This window comes from Bos indicus, chromosome 16 (genome assembly GCF_029378745.1).
Source record: "Bos indicus isolate NIAB-ARS_2022 breed Sahiwal x Tharparkar chromosome 16, NIAB-ARS_B.indTharparkar_mat_pri_1.0, whole genome shotgun sequence".
NCBI lineage: Eukaryota > Metazoa > Chordata > Mammalia > Artiodactyla > Bovidae > Bos > Bos indicus.
The window spans coordinates 12,289,927-12,301,347 of NC_091775.1; positions in this window are offsets into that span (position 1 = coordinate 12,289,927).

Sequence of the window (11,421 nt, forward strand, 5' to 3'; positions counted from 1 at the left end):
ATGGCATCCGGTCCCATCACTTCATGGGAAATAGATGAGGAAACAGTGTCAGACTTTATTTTTCTGGGCTCCAAAATCACTGCAGATGGTGACTGCAGCCAGGAAATTAAAAGACGCTTACTCCTTGGAAGGAAAGTTATGACCAACCTAGATAGCATATTCAAAAGCAGAGACATTACTTTGCCAACAAAGGTCCATCTAGTCAAGGCTATGGTTTTTCCTGTGGTCATGTATGGATGTGAGAGTTGGACTATGAAGAAGGCTGAGTGCCAAAGAATTGATGCTTTTGAAGTGTGGTGTTGGAGAAGACTCTTGAGAGTCCCTTGGACTACAAGAAGATCCAACCAGTCCATTCTGAAGGAGATCAGCCCTGGGATTTCTTCGGAAGGAATGATGCTAAAGCTGAAACTCCAGTACTTTGGCCACCTCATGCGAAGAGTTGACTCATTGGAAAAGACTCTGATGCTGGGAGGGATTGGGGACAGGAGAAGAAGGGGACGACAGAGGATGAGATGGCTGGATGGCATCACTGACTCAATGGACGTGAGTCTCAGTGAACTCCAGGAGTTGGTGATGGACAGGGAGGCCTGGCATGCTGAGATTCATGGGGTCACAAAGAGTCGGACACAACTGAGCAACAGATCTGATCTGATCTGATCTGATACATATATCCCCTCATTTTTGGATTTACATCCCATTTAGGTCACCACAGGGCACTGACTAGACTTCTCTATGCTATATAGTAGGTCCTTGTTGGTTATCTCAAACTCTCAATTTATCCCTCCTCACTATCCTTCCCCTTTGGTAGCGTAAGTTTGTCCTTATTATATTTTACACTTAGTATCAATTGTGTATATATGTCAATTCCAATCTCTGAATTCATCCCATCTGCCTTTTACACATTCATTGTAGCACTATTCAGAATATACAGGACACAGAAGCAACCTAAATATCCATCAACAGAGGAGTGGATAAAGACATGGTACATATATACCAAGGAATATTACTCAGCCATAAAAAGGAACAAATTTGTGTCATTTACAGAATATTCATTGGAAGGACTGATGCTGAAGCTGAAACTCCAATACTTTGGCCACCTGATGCGAAGAACTGACTCACTGGAAAAGACCCTGCTGCTGGGAAAGATTGAGGGCAGGAGGAGAAGGGGATGACAGAGGATGAGATGGCTAGATGGCATCACCGACTCAATGGACATGAGTTTGAGCAAGCTCCCAGAGTTGGTAATGGACAAGGAAGCCTGACATGATGCATTCCTTGGGGTCGCAAAGAGTTGGACATGACTGAGTGACTGAACAGAACAGAACAGAAATGTGGGTGGACCCAGAGACTGTCATAAAGAGTGAAGTCAGAAAGAGAGAAACAAATATCATGTATTAGTGCATATATGTGGAATCTAGAAAAATGGAACAGATAATCCTATTTGCAAAGTAGAGATAGAGACATAGATGAAGAGAACAAACATAAGGCATGACATGTTTTAAAAATACCACCTGGGCTGCTATCTACAGAGTACAGAAGACCATGGAAGGGAACAGGGAGCAGATAACTAAAAGGCTCCCACGGGGATCAGGTTAAGAAGGAGGAAAGGATCAACTGTTCAAAGATAGATGCAGAAAGACTGAGTTGCAAGAGGACTGAGAATTGACCGGACTCAGCAATATGCAGGTTATTAGAGAATTAGTAAACAGTAAGCTCAAGAAGTGATGGCCTGATATGATAAATTTAAAAAAAAAAAAAAAGATACAAATGAACTCATTTACCAAACAGAAACAGGTTCACACACATAGAAAACAAACATACTCTTAAAGGGGAAAGGTGGTGAGGAGGGATAACTTGGGAATTTGAGATTAACATACACACAATACTATGTATAAAACAGATAACCAACAAGGACCAACTGTATAGCACAGGGAACTCTACTCAGTATTCTGTAATAACCCAAATGGAAAAAGAATTTGGAAAGGAATAGGTATATATCTATGTGCAACTAAATCACTGTGCTATACACCTTAAACTATCACAACACTGTAAATCAACTATAGTCCAAAATAAAATAAAAATTAAAAATAAAGAAGTGACAGCAGAACTCTGATTATTGTAGTTTCAATAAAAACTGCAAGTAGAAAAACTATAGACAGTGGTTCAGCTAACTCTTACATTTTGCTCCATGAGATAGAGAGAGAGAGAAGTTAGCTGTAGAGAGTTTTGGCTGCTGCTGCTAAGTCACCTCAGTCGTGTCTGACTCTGTGCGATCCCATAGACGGCAGCCCACCAGGCTCCCCCATCCCTGGGATTCTCCAGGCAAGAACACTGGAGTGGGTTGCCATTTCCTTCTCCAATGCATGAAAGGAAAAAGTGAAAGTGAAGTCACTCAGTCATGTCAGACTCTTTGCGACCCCATGGACTTCAGCCCACCAGGCTCCTCTGTCCATGGGATTTTCCAGGCAAGAGTACTGGAGTGGGTGGCCATTGCCTTCTCCAAGAGAGTTTTGGCTAAGGAGTGTTATTTTTCAATGGGAGATGCTGATGAGAATGATCCTGTGAAGAGGAAAGCGATAGTGACGCATGGCTGTGGAGGGAACGTTGCAAGAGCAAAGTAACCGAGATGACAAGGCTGGATGGAAACCAGAGCATGAACGGAGGGCTTAGCTTTGGCCACAAGGCAGGACAGGTCCACCCCAGCAACAGGAGGGGTGCTGGGGGTGGGGGTAGGCGCAGGGGAGGCAGTGTAAAGGAGAATACGGATGCTTTCTTCAAATTGCTTCTAATATTTCAATGAAGAAAGAAGACAGGTCATCATCTGAATGTGAAGAAAGGGGAGACCATTCCAGGCTTGGAGAGAAAGGAAAACAGAACCAGGTATATACTCTGAGTGTGGAGGTGCTGGCTCCTCCGAGTCCCAGAGAGCTGAGTGTTCCCAACACTACTTTCAGCAATGTCCGACTGGGAACCTGAAACCCGCCTATGTGCACAATATTACAAGTCAAGGTGGCTCCCCCTCCACCCACTGGCAAGCTAGAGTTTAATTATGTCTCAGTGTATCACTGGAATGAATCATCCAGACAGTAACGTGAAGTCATTAGGGGAATATGGTCTAACAGGATCGCAAGCAAGCACAGAGGGCTCACTTGAGGTTCACGGTCATGAATTCAAGGTGACAAAGTCAGCACAGGGTGGGTGTGTGTGTGTGTGTGTGTGTGTGTGTGTGTGTGTGCGTGTGTGAATTCAAGGTGACAAAGTCAGCACAGGGTGTGTGTGTGTGTGTCTATGCATGTGTGCACACCTTTCTCCAATCAGGTGATTGGAGAACTCTGGAAGGACTAATAATTGAGACAGAGCGGGGGCTCTGTTAGTATAAGAGAGGAAAAGGGAGATGAGGAACTCACTGGGGGTTATCATGGTGGACCACAGGGCAGAGGTGGGAAGGAAGAAAAGAGACGAGAGAGATGCAAGGCAGGATACAGAGATGACCGTCTGCATCGGGCGGCAGTCCTGGTGCGGTCAGGGAGCAAGCAGGGGAGGAGGACTCGGGTGCTAGAGCTGCCGGAATCCTAAGTCCTGGGATCCCATCCACTTTCTCTGTGTCAAGAAATCTTAGCCTGGCATATACAGAGCTCTCAATATATGTTTATTAAATGAAGGAGTAAATACGTATCATGAAGACCAGGGTGCCACAGTCTTTGTTGTAAATTATATAAATGTTCCCTGCAGCAAACACGGTGTCCATGACCCAGAACCTCTAAAGGATGGCTTGTTCCAACTACTGAGGACTGGGAGAAACTTCGGGGATGTCCTCAGCGACAGGGAGCCACCTCACCCAGGGTTACACCCCGTCTGGGGCAGCACACATCCAATAAGTATTTGATGCAGTATATAAAGGTCTGGGGCTTCCCTGGTGGCTCAGTGGTAAAGAATTCACCTGCCAAGCAGGAGACATGGGTTTGATTCCTGGGTCAGGAAGATCCCCTGGAGAAGGAAATGGCACCCCACTCTAGTACTCTTGTCTGGGAAATCCCATGGCCAGAGGAGCCTGGTGGGTTTACAGTTCATGGTTGCAAAAGAGCCAGACATGGCTAGCAAACAACAACATAAAGGCCTGACCACTTCACCCTTGGACAGAGTCCCTTGAACAGGACGGAGATAAAATTAGTCAATCCTAAAGGAAACCAACCCTGAATATTTACTGGAAGGCCTGATGCTGAAGCTGAAACTCCAATACTTTGGCCACCTGATGCAAAGAACTGACTCACTGGAAAAGATCCTGATGCTGGGAAAGATTGAGGGCAGGATGAAAGGGGATGACAGAGGATGAGATGGTTGGATGGCATCATCGACTCAATGGACATGAGTCTGAGCAAACTCTGGGAGATAGTGAAGGACAAGGAAGCCTGGTGTGCTGCAGACCACGGCGTTGCAAAGAATAAGCAACTGAACAACTTCAGCCTTGATTTCAAGGAGTCATCTGAGAATCTTGTATGGACTGCATGGCACCTCAGGTCCCCCTCTCTCACACAGGGCATCCTTCTCCTCTCTTCCCCAGTGATGTGTCCCCAGGGAAGTCCCTAATGCATATCTGAATACTGAACTGTCTCAGGGTCTGCTTCTTCTTACAGTATCTAATCTCATACCTTGCAACATAATAGAGAAAGTTATTTTCCTAAAATGAGAGCATGCATCAGATCAGATCAGTCTCTCAGTCGTGTCCGACTCTTTGCGACCCCATGAATCGCAGCACGCCAGGCCTCCCTGTTCATCACCAACTCCAGAAGTTCACTGAGACTCACGTCCATCAAGTCAGTGATGCCATCCAGCCATCTCGTCCTCTGTCATCCCCTTCTCCTCCTGCCCCCAATCCCTCCCAGCATCAGGGTCCTTTCCAATGAATCAACTCTTTGCATGAGGTGGCCAAAGTACTGGAGTTTCAGCTTTAGCATCATTCCTTCCAAAGAAATCCCAGGGCTGATCTCCTTCAGAATGGACTGGTTGGATCTCCTTGCATACACTGTAGCAATTTTAAGCCCCAAATTAGACCATGGTTAATCCATTTGATTCCTGTTTACATGTGCTGACATCCTGGATGATCAATTGATGCCTGTGGGATTACATTCATTCATTTTTTACTAAAACGTGAAGGAATAGGAAATAAGTTTAAAAAGTAGGGTTAGAAGGGATCTTAATGACAACATTTTTCTTCCAAATACTTTAGTTCATCTAATTGTTTCAATTTATCTTCTTGACTTTTTTCCTTCGAATAATGACATTGAGTAAGCAGTGGAATTCACATTATGCAGTCATGTGCTGAGCCCATGCAATATTCTTTTTATTATTATCCATTTAAGAAATCTATTAGCTGTCATGAAATTTATAGCCAAAGGGTAATATAATCTGTTGATGTGTTTTCCCCCCATTGCACAATCACTAACATTCAGTGAATTTCTTAACCCCAGATCTTTATAAACTAAAATCTTGCTGTTGTTCACACAGTCGTGTCCAACTCTTTGTGACCCCATGGACTGCCACATGCCAGGCTTCCTGTCCTTTACTATCTCCCAGAGTTTGCTCAAACTCCTATCCATTGAATTTGTGATGCCATCCACCCATTTCATCCTCTGTCATTCCCTTCTCCTCCTGCCCTCAATCTTTCCCAGCATCAGGGTCTTTTACAATGAGTCAGCTCTTTGCCTCAGGTGGCCAAAGTATCGAAACTTTGGCATCAGATCAGTCCTTCCAATGAATATTCAGGATTGATCTCCTTTTTAGGAATTAAAAGAAGACCTCATATGACAATTACATCACAGGATAATTTTACTATGGCCTTCAAAGAAACTAATCTTATTAATGAGTCAAATATCAAATACATTGCCAGGTTTAATAAAATGGTTTTTGGTAATATTTGACTGTCGTTACAAGTGGTACCTGAAATTAATCCTGTGTTGAGATTAAGTTAGAGATTTTACCTTTAGCATGGTACAACAATTCCAAAGTTAAGAAATAATACTAATAGCTTTTTATTAAACTATACAAGTGGTTTTACACACAAGAAAGATATTCTGTTAAAATGCATCGGTTTGGAAAATATTTTCACCAAAATGTTCTCCATATGGGCAAGGTACTGCAGAACAAGAACACAGAGAAGTTGAGTAAAACATGGGTTACACAAGGACTGGACTTCTCTAAGTTTTAAGTGTGTGAAGCCAGACTTACAACTGGACCATGGAACATTCAGGAAGCAAAAGGGCCTTGGAAATCAACTAGACCTGACGTTTAGGATGCTGAGGCCATGACAAAGAGCTTGTTAGTGGCAAATACAACAACTAGATTCTAAACCAGCGCTGCCCAATAGAAACACCATGCCAGCCACAGATGTGATTTAAAATGCCCTAATTCCTACAATAAAAAGGAAAAAAATTAGTGATATTCATTTTAATAATATTTTAACTTAATTCAATATATTTGAATTGCTATTTCATCATATAATCATAAAACATTATAAATTAGATGTTTTTCATTATTTTTATAAAGCCAATTCTTCAAAGTCCAGTGTTTTTCACAGTCATAGCATGTCTCACTTTTATTAGCATACTCCAAGTTTTTAACAGTCACATGTGGCTAGGGGCCATCAATACAAGTGACCTAATACAGACAGTCCAGCTCCAGATGACTGGACTGGCCACTCAGGCATCTTAAATCACCAAATACCCACAGCCCATTGTGAAGGAGTACTTTATTTGCAAATAATTTTCTCCCATCTATCAACAGGCACATATATTCTGTTCTTTTTCCCAAGAAAAGAAAAATTCATCTATCTTGTATGTGCTATTTCAAGTGTATTTTTTAAACCTGATTTATGGATTCAGATTAAGTGGCATAGCCTTAATAAACAGTGTTCATGAATATAACTATTTGACTTTTCTACCTTTTGAAAATGTGAGTGTTGTATCTTTGCAATTTATTTGGAGTTCAGTCGAAGACAGGCATGACGTAGTGGCACCAGGTGCTTTGCTTCATTTTATAAGCTGGTTTCACGGTTATTCATTTCATTGTCAAAGACCACTGTCAGAGTGTTTGAGTCTGAATCTCTTACACTGATTTCAGATGGCTTCAAATGGAATAGTTCTCCAAAGATATGGTCTAGGAGTGAGGTGATATGGTACAGTTGAGAATGTTAAAACGTACTTTGGTTAAAAGAATGCTCTTCATCATTATCATTCCAAAACTTCACAAAGCCCTTTGCACTTGACTGTGGCAACAGAAAGGAAGAGGCAAATCCCAAAGCCATTTCAAATGGTAGGCAGAGAGACTGAATAAATGGGAAGAGTTTATGACACTATCATAAGACAAGACATTCAACATCATCAGTGTCATCATCAGAAAATGGAAATCACAAACCAATATGTGTTGGTCTTGTCATCATTGTTCTATATATATTATTTTACTTATTCTTTATGATCGGCTAAGTACTGTATATGTTATTTTGTATATTTTTGTATAATAAACCTTAATAAAGCTTACAGAGATGAACATCCATATTTTAAAGATGAGAATATCTACTTGAGAAGTTAGAAAATGTGTCCAAATCACATTAAGAAGGAGGAATTCAGAAACATGTCTTCAGAAGCAAAATCAGAAATTAAGAGAATTCAAAGAGTTCTGTTTCTCTTTTAAATCCTTGTATTAAAAAAGGATGATGCATAATACAAGCCTGGGGAGATTAGCAGAAACTAGTGGCTTAGCAAAATAAGTACAACGTCTGAATGTTTACCTCCTTTACACATTTGTTCTAGGGATTAAATGATAAAACAGATTATATGTTAACTTGAAACACTGTACAAAGGTATCTTGAACACAGCAGGCATTCATTATGCATATGTTAAAAAAAAAGGAAATAAATAACTATGTGCTCAAAAACTATTAGATACTCTGCTGCTGCTGCTGCTGCTGCTGCTGCTGCTGCTAAGTCGCTTCAGTCGTGTCCAACTCTGGGCGACCCCACAGACGGCAGCCGTCCCGGGGATTCTCCAGGCAAGAGCACTGGAATGGGTTGCCATTTCCTTCTCCAATGCATGAAAGTGAAAAGTGAAAGTGAAGTCGCTCAGTCGTGTCCGACTCTTAGTGACCCCATGGACTGCAGCCTACCAGGCTCCTCCGTCCATGGGATTTTCCAGGCAAGAGTACTGGAGTGGGGTGCCATTGCCTTCTCCGATTAGATACTCTACTTCCCTAATAATTCTCAAATTTTTAAATAGCCCTCAAAGGAGACATCAATGCAATAAACATCACTCTGATTATGGTGATATAAACAGTTATATCTGCCTAGTGGCATTATCATTATACAGGCTTAATTTCACCAGCTTGGAGAGAAGTTCTATCATAAAATTTCTCATTGAGAAATACTGAGCAGATACGTTCTCAACAACCCCATCAGAACTACCATAATCTTTTTCTCATTTTTTAAAATAACTCTATTGTGACATAGGAACTGAGTAACAAACATAGTAGAAACTAGAAATCATGATATATAATGCTGGCCCAATGCTATATTCAGACATGCACGATATGAAAAACTGAATGATTATGAGAAAATCTATTTCCAATGAATATTCTTCTCGAAATTCAAGCTTTAACCTTCTTTGTACTGTCATTAAATTTAAATAAAGTGTTTTTCTGGATGTATTTTTTAAAACCCTGCCTTTTTCCCCATCGAGAATGTGCTTCTTTATGCAGTCATGCTGTAACAAACTGAAACTCAATAAAAGTACACTTCAAAATGGCTTAGTGAGATTATAGGCAATTGAACTTTACAAGCTTCATTTTATTTTAATGCAAATTACTCTTCATCTTAAAATGCATATTTTTCACCTTATTAAGCATATGATTCATTTGAAAAAAAAAGTGTGTTCATACCAAGGAAAGCTAGATATATAATGAAATGTAATTTCTACTTCTGAATAAAAACATAAATACATTTCTGCATGGGCATTTCCTGATCTAACATAATAAACCATAAGATGTGAAGCAGAGGAAGCTCGTTCTCAGCCTTCAGGTCTTGGCTTATTGCTAAATGACCATCTTAACAGATTAAGCTCCTCATTAAACTCATCATACTTATTTTATTGAAAGCATTTATGTAATCTGTAATTACACGATCTCCAGACACTAGAATGCTGGCTTGCAAGAAGTAGGGAATTTCTAGGGCTCTCACCATTCATTTCTTAAGACCAAGACCCTTCCTGGTCCTGGAGATGTTTGTGAATGAACAAATTCTGAGCTAGAAATTATATTTTATTTTTATTATATTATATTCAAGGAAATATTTGATCTTACAGCTTTTGTTTTCCATGACAACTGAAGTCTCAAAACAATGCTTTTAATACAATTTTATACTCTTATTTGTTAGCCATTAGACATTAATGTCTAAATGTACCTATTTCCCAAACAAAACAGTCTGTTTTTAAAGTTTTCAAATTCATTTTATGGGGTAAATTTTAGATTTTTAAATAGTTTTAAAATTGATTTTAAAGTCTTAGATTGATTTGGCCTGGGATAAGAGTAATTGTTCTTAGTGTCTTTCTAAGTTCCCTACCATTTTTTTTAATTGAGCATTTTCTTTCTTTCTTTTTTTTTTTCTTTTTGGTAAATTCCAAGTGAAAATTTTTTTTCACTTTTATGCAAATATCAAATGTCTTTATCAATATACTTAGTTTTCTAGGAAACTAAAACAGTCTGGAGATAGCATATATAGTAACATCAGTGCAAGCAGAAAACATGCCTGCCTTTTAAGAATAATAACATGTAGGGCACATCTTAACGAATTAAGATGATAAAATATCTTTGCATATAATATTCATCCTGAGAAATGCCTTTATATCTTTGGCACATACATAAACTCACTGGTCTCACTCCTGGTCACCCTCTGTATTTAAGACTACGAACTCTGGGCAGATCCCATTGACTGCATTCGCTCCTAGATTCCCCTCAGTGTAGAACAAAGCAGTGGGTACCAAGTGGACATTCAGTAAATGATTTAAAGTGCATGGATAGAGCCTTAAGTTAAAAAAAAATGCAGCTTTTCACTGAGATATTATTTAGAAAGCTTTATGTAATTAGGCCTTCCCAGGTGATGCCAGTGATAAAGAACTTGCCTGCCAATGCAGGAGACATAAGAGATGAGGGTTGATCCCTGGGTCAGGAAGATTCCTTGAAGTACGGCATGGCAACCCACTCCAGTATTCTTGCCTGGAGAATCCCATGGACAGGGGAGCCTGATGGGCTATAGTCCATGGGGACACAAAGAGTCTTATACAACTGAGCATGCAACCACAGCATAGCTCATTGTTTAGAAAAAAGTACAATAAGCAATGTATTGATAATAATAAACAATGCCAATCTTAGGAGACCATATGCTAGCAATAAGCTAAATCTCTTGGTAACATCATTACAATACTAAGTTACAAATTAAATTCTTGTATAAGCTAAATTGTTTCACTCTGTTTACAGGCCCTTGGTTTACACTATTTAACATGGCCAGCCATAAGACCAAGAAATTCTTGGCAAAAGAGAAGATATGATTTGCTTTTAATCTATCTTCTTTACTAGAAAAACAAACAAGCATAACAATTTTTCTTTTCAGTAGGTTTATCTTCCCATATGAACTGTAAAACATAAATATAACAGCAAGCTGTCACCAATCCAAGCCTAAAAACATTTCTCAAGTGTCTACTCTGCACAAGGTACTAGATTCAAGAGAGATCCAAAACTTTAAGTGGGACCAGTTCCTTCACTGACAAGATCTTACAGTCTGGCTGGCATGACAGACAGGTAGACTACACCTAACTCTTAACAGAGGTAAGGATGAAATCAGCTGAATATAGAGGAACCTTGTGGAAATACAAAAATGGAGCAACTAATTTTAAAACTGCCTTTCTGAGATAAGGACACATGAAGAGATCTACTTGGACAGACTTTAAATAAAGAACGGAAGGCAAGAAAATTCCAAATTGAAAAAATAAATATCAGTGGAACAAAGCAGAAAGCCCAGAGATAAACCCATGCACCTATGGACACCTTATCTTTGACAAAAGAGGCAAGAATAGACAATGGAGAAAAGACAATCTCTTTAACAAGTGGTACTAGGAAAACTGGTCAACCACTTGTAAAAGAATGAAACTAGAACACTTTCTAACACCATACACAAAAATAAACTCAAAATGGATTAAAGATCTAAACATAAGACCAGAAACTATAAAACTCTTGGAGAACAGAGGCAAAACACTCTCCGACATACATCATAGCAGGATCCTCTATGATCCACCTCCAAGAATATTGGAAATAAAAGCAAAAATAAACAAATGGGATCCAATTAAACTTAAAAGCTTCTGCACAACAAAAGAAACTATAAGC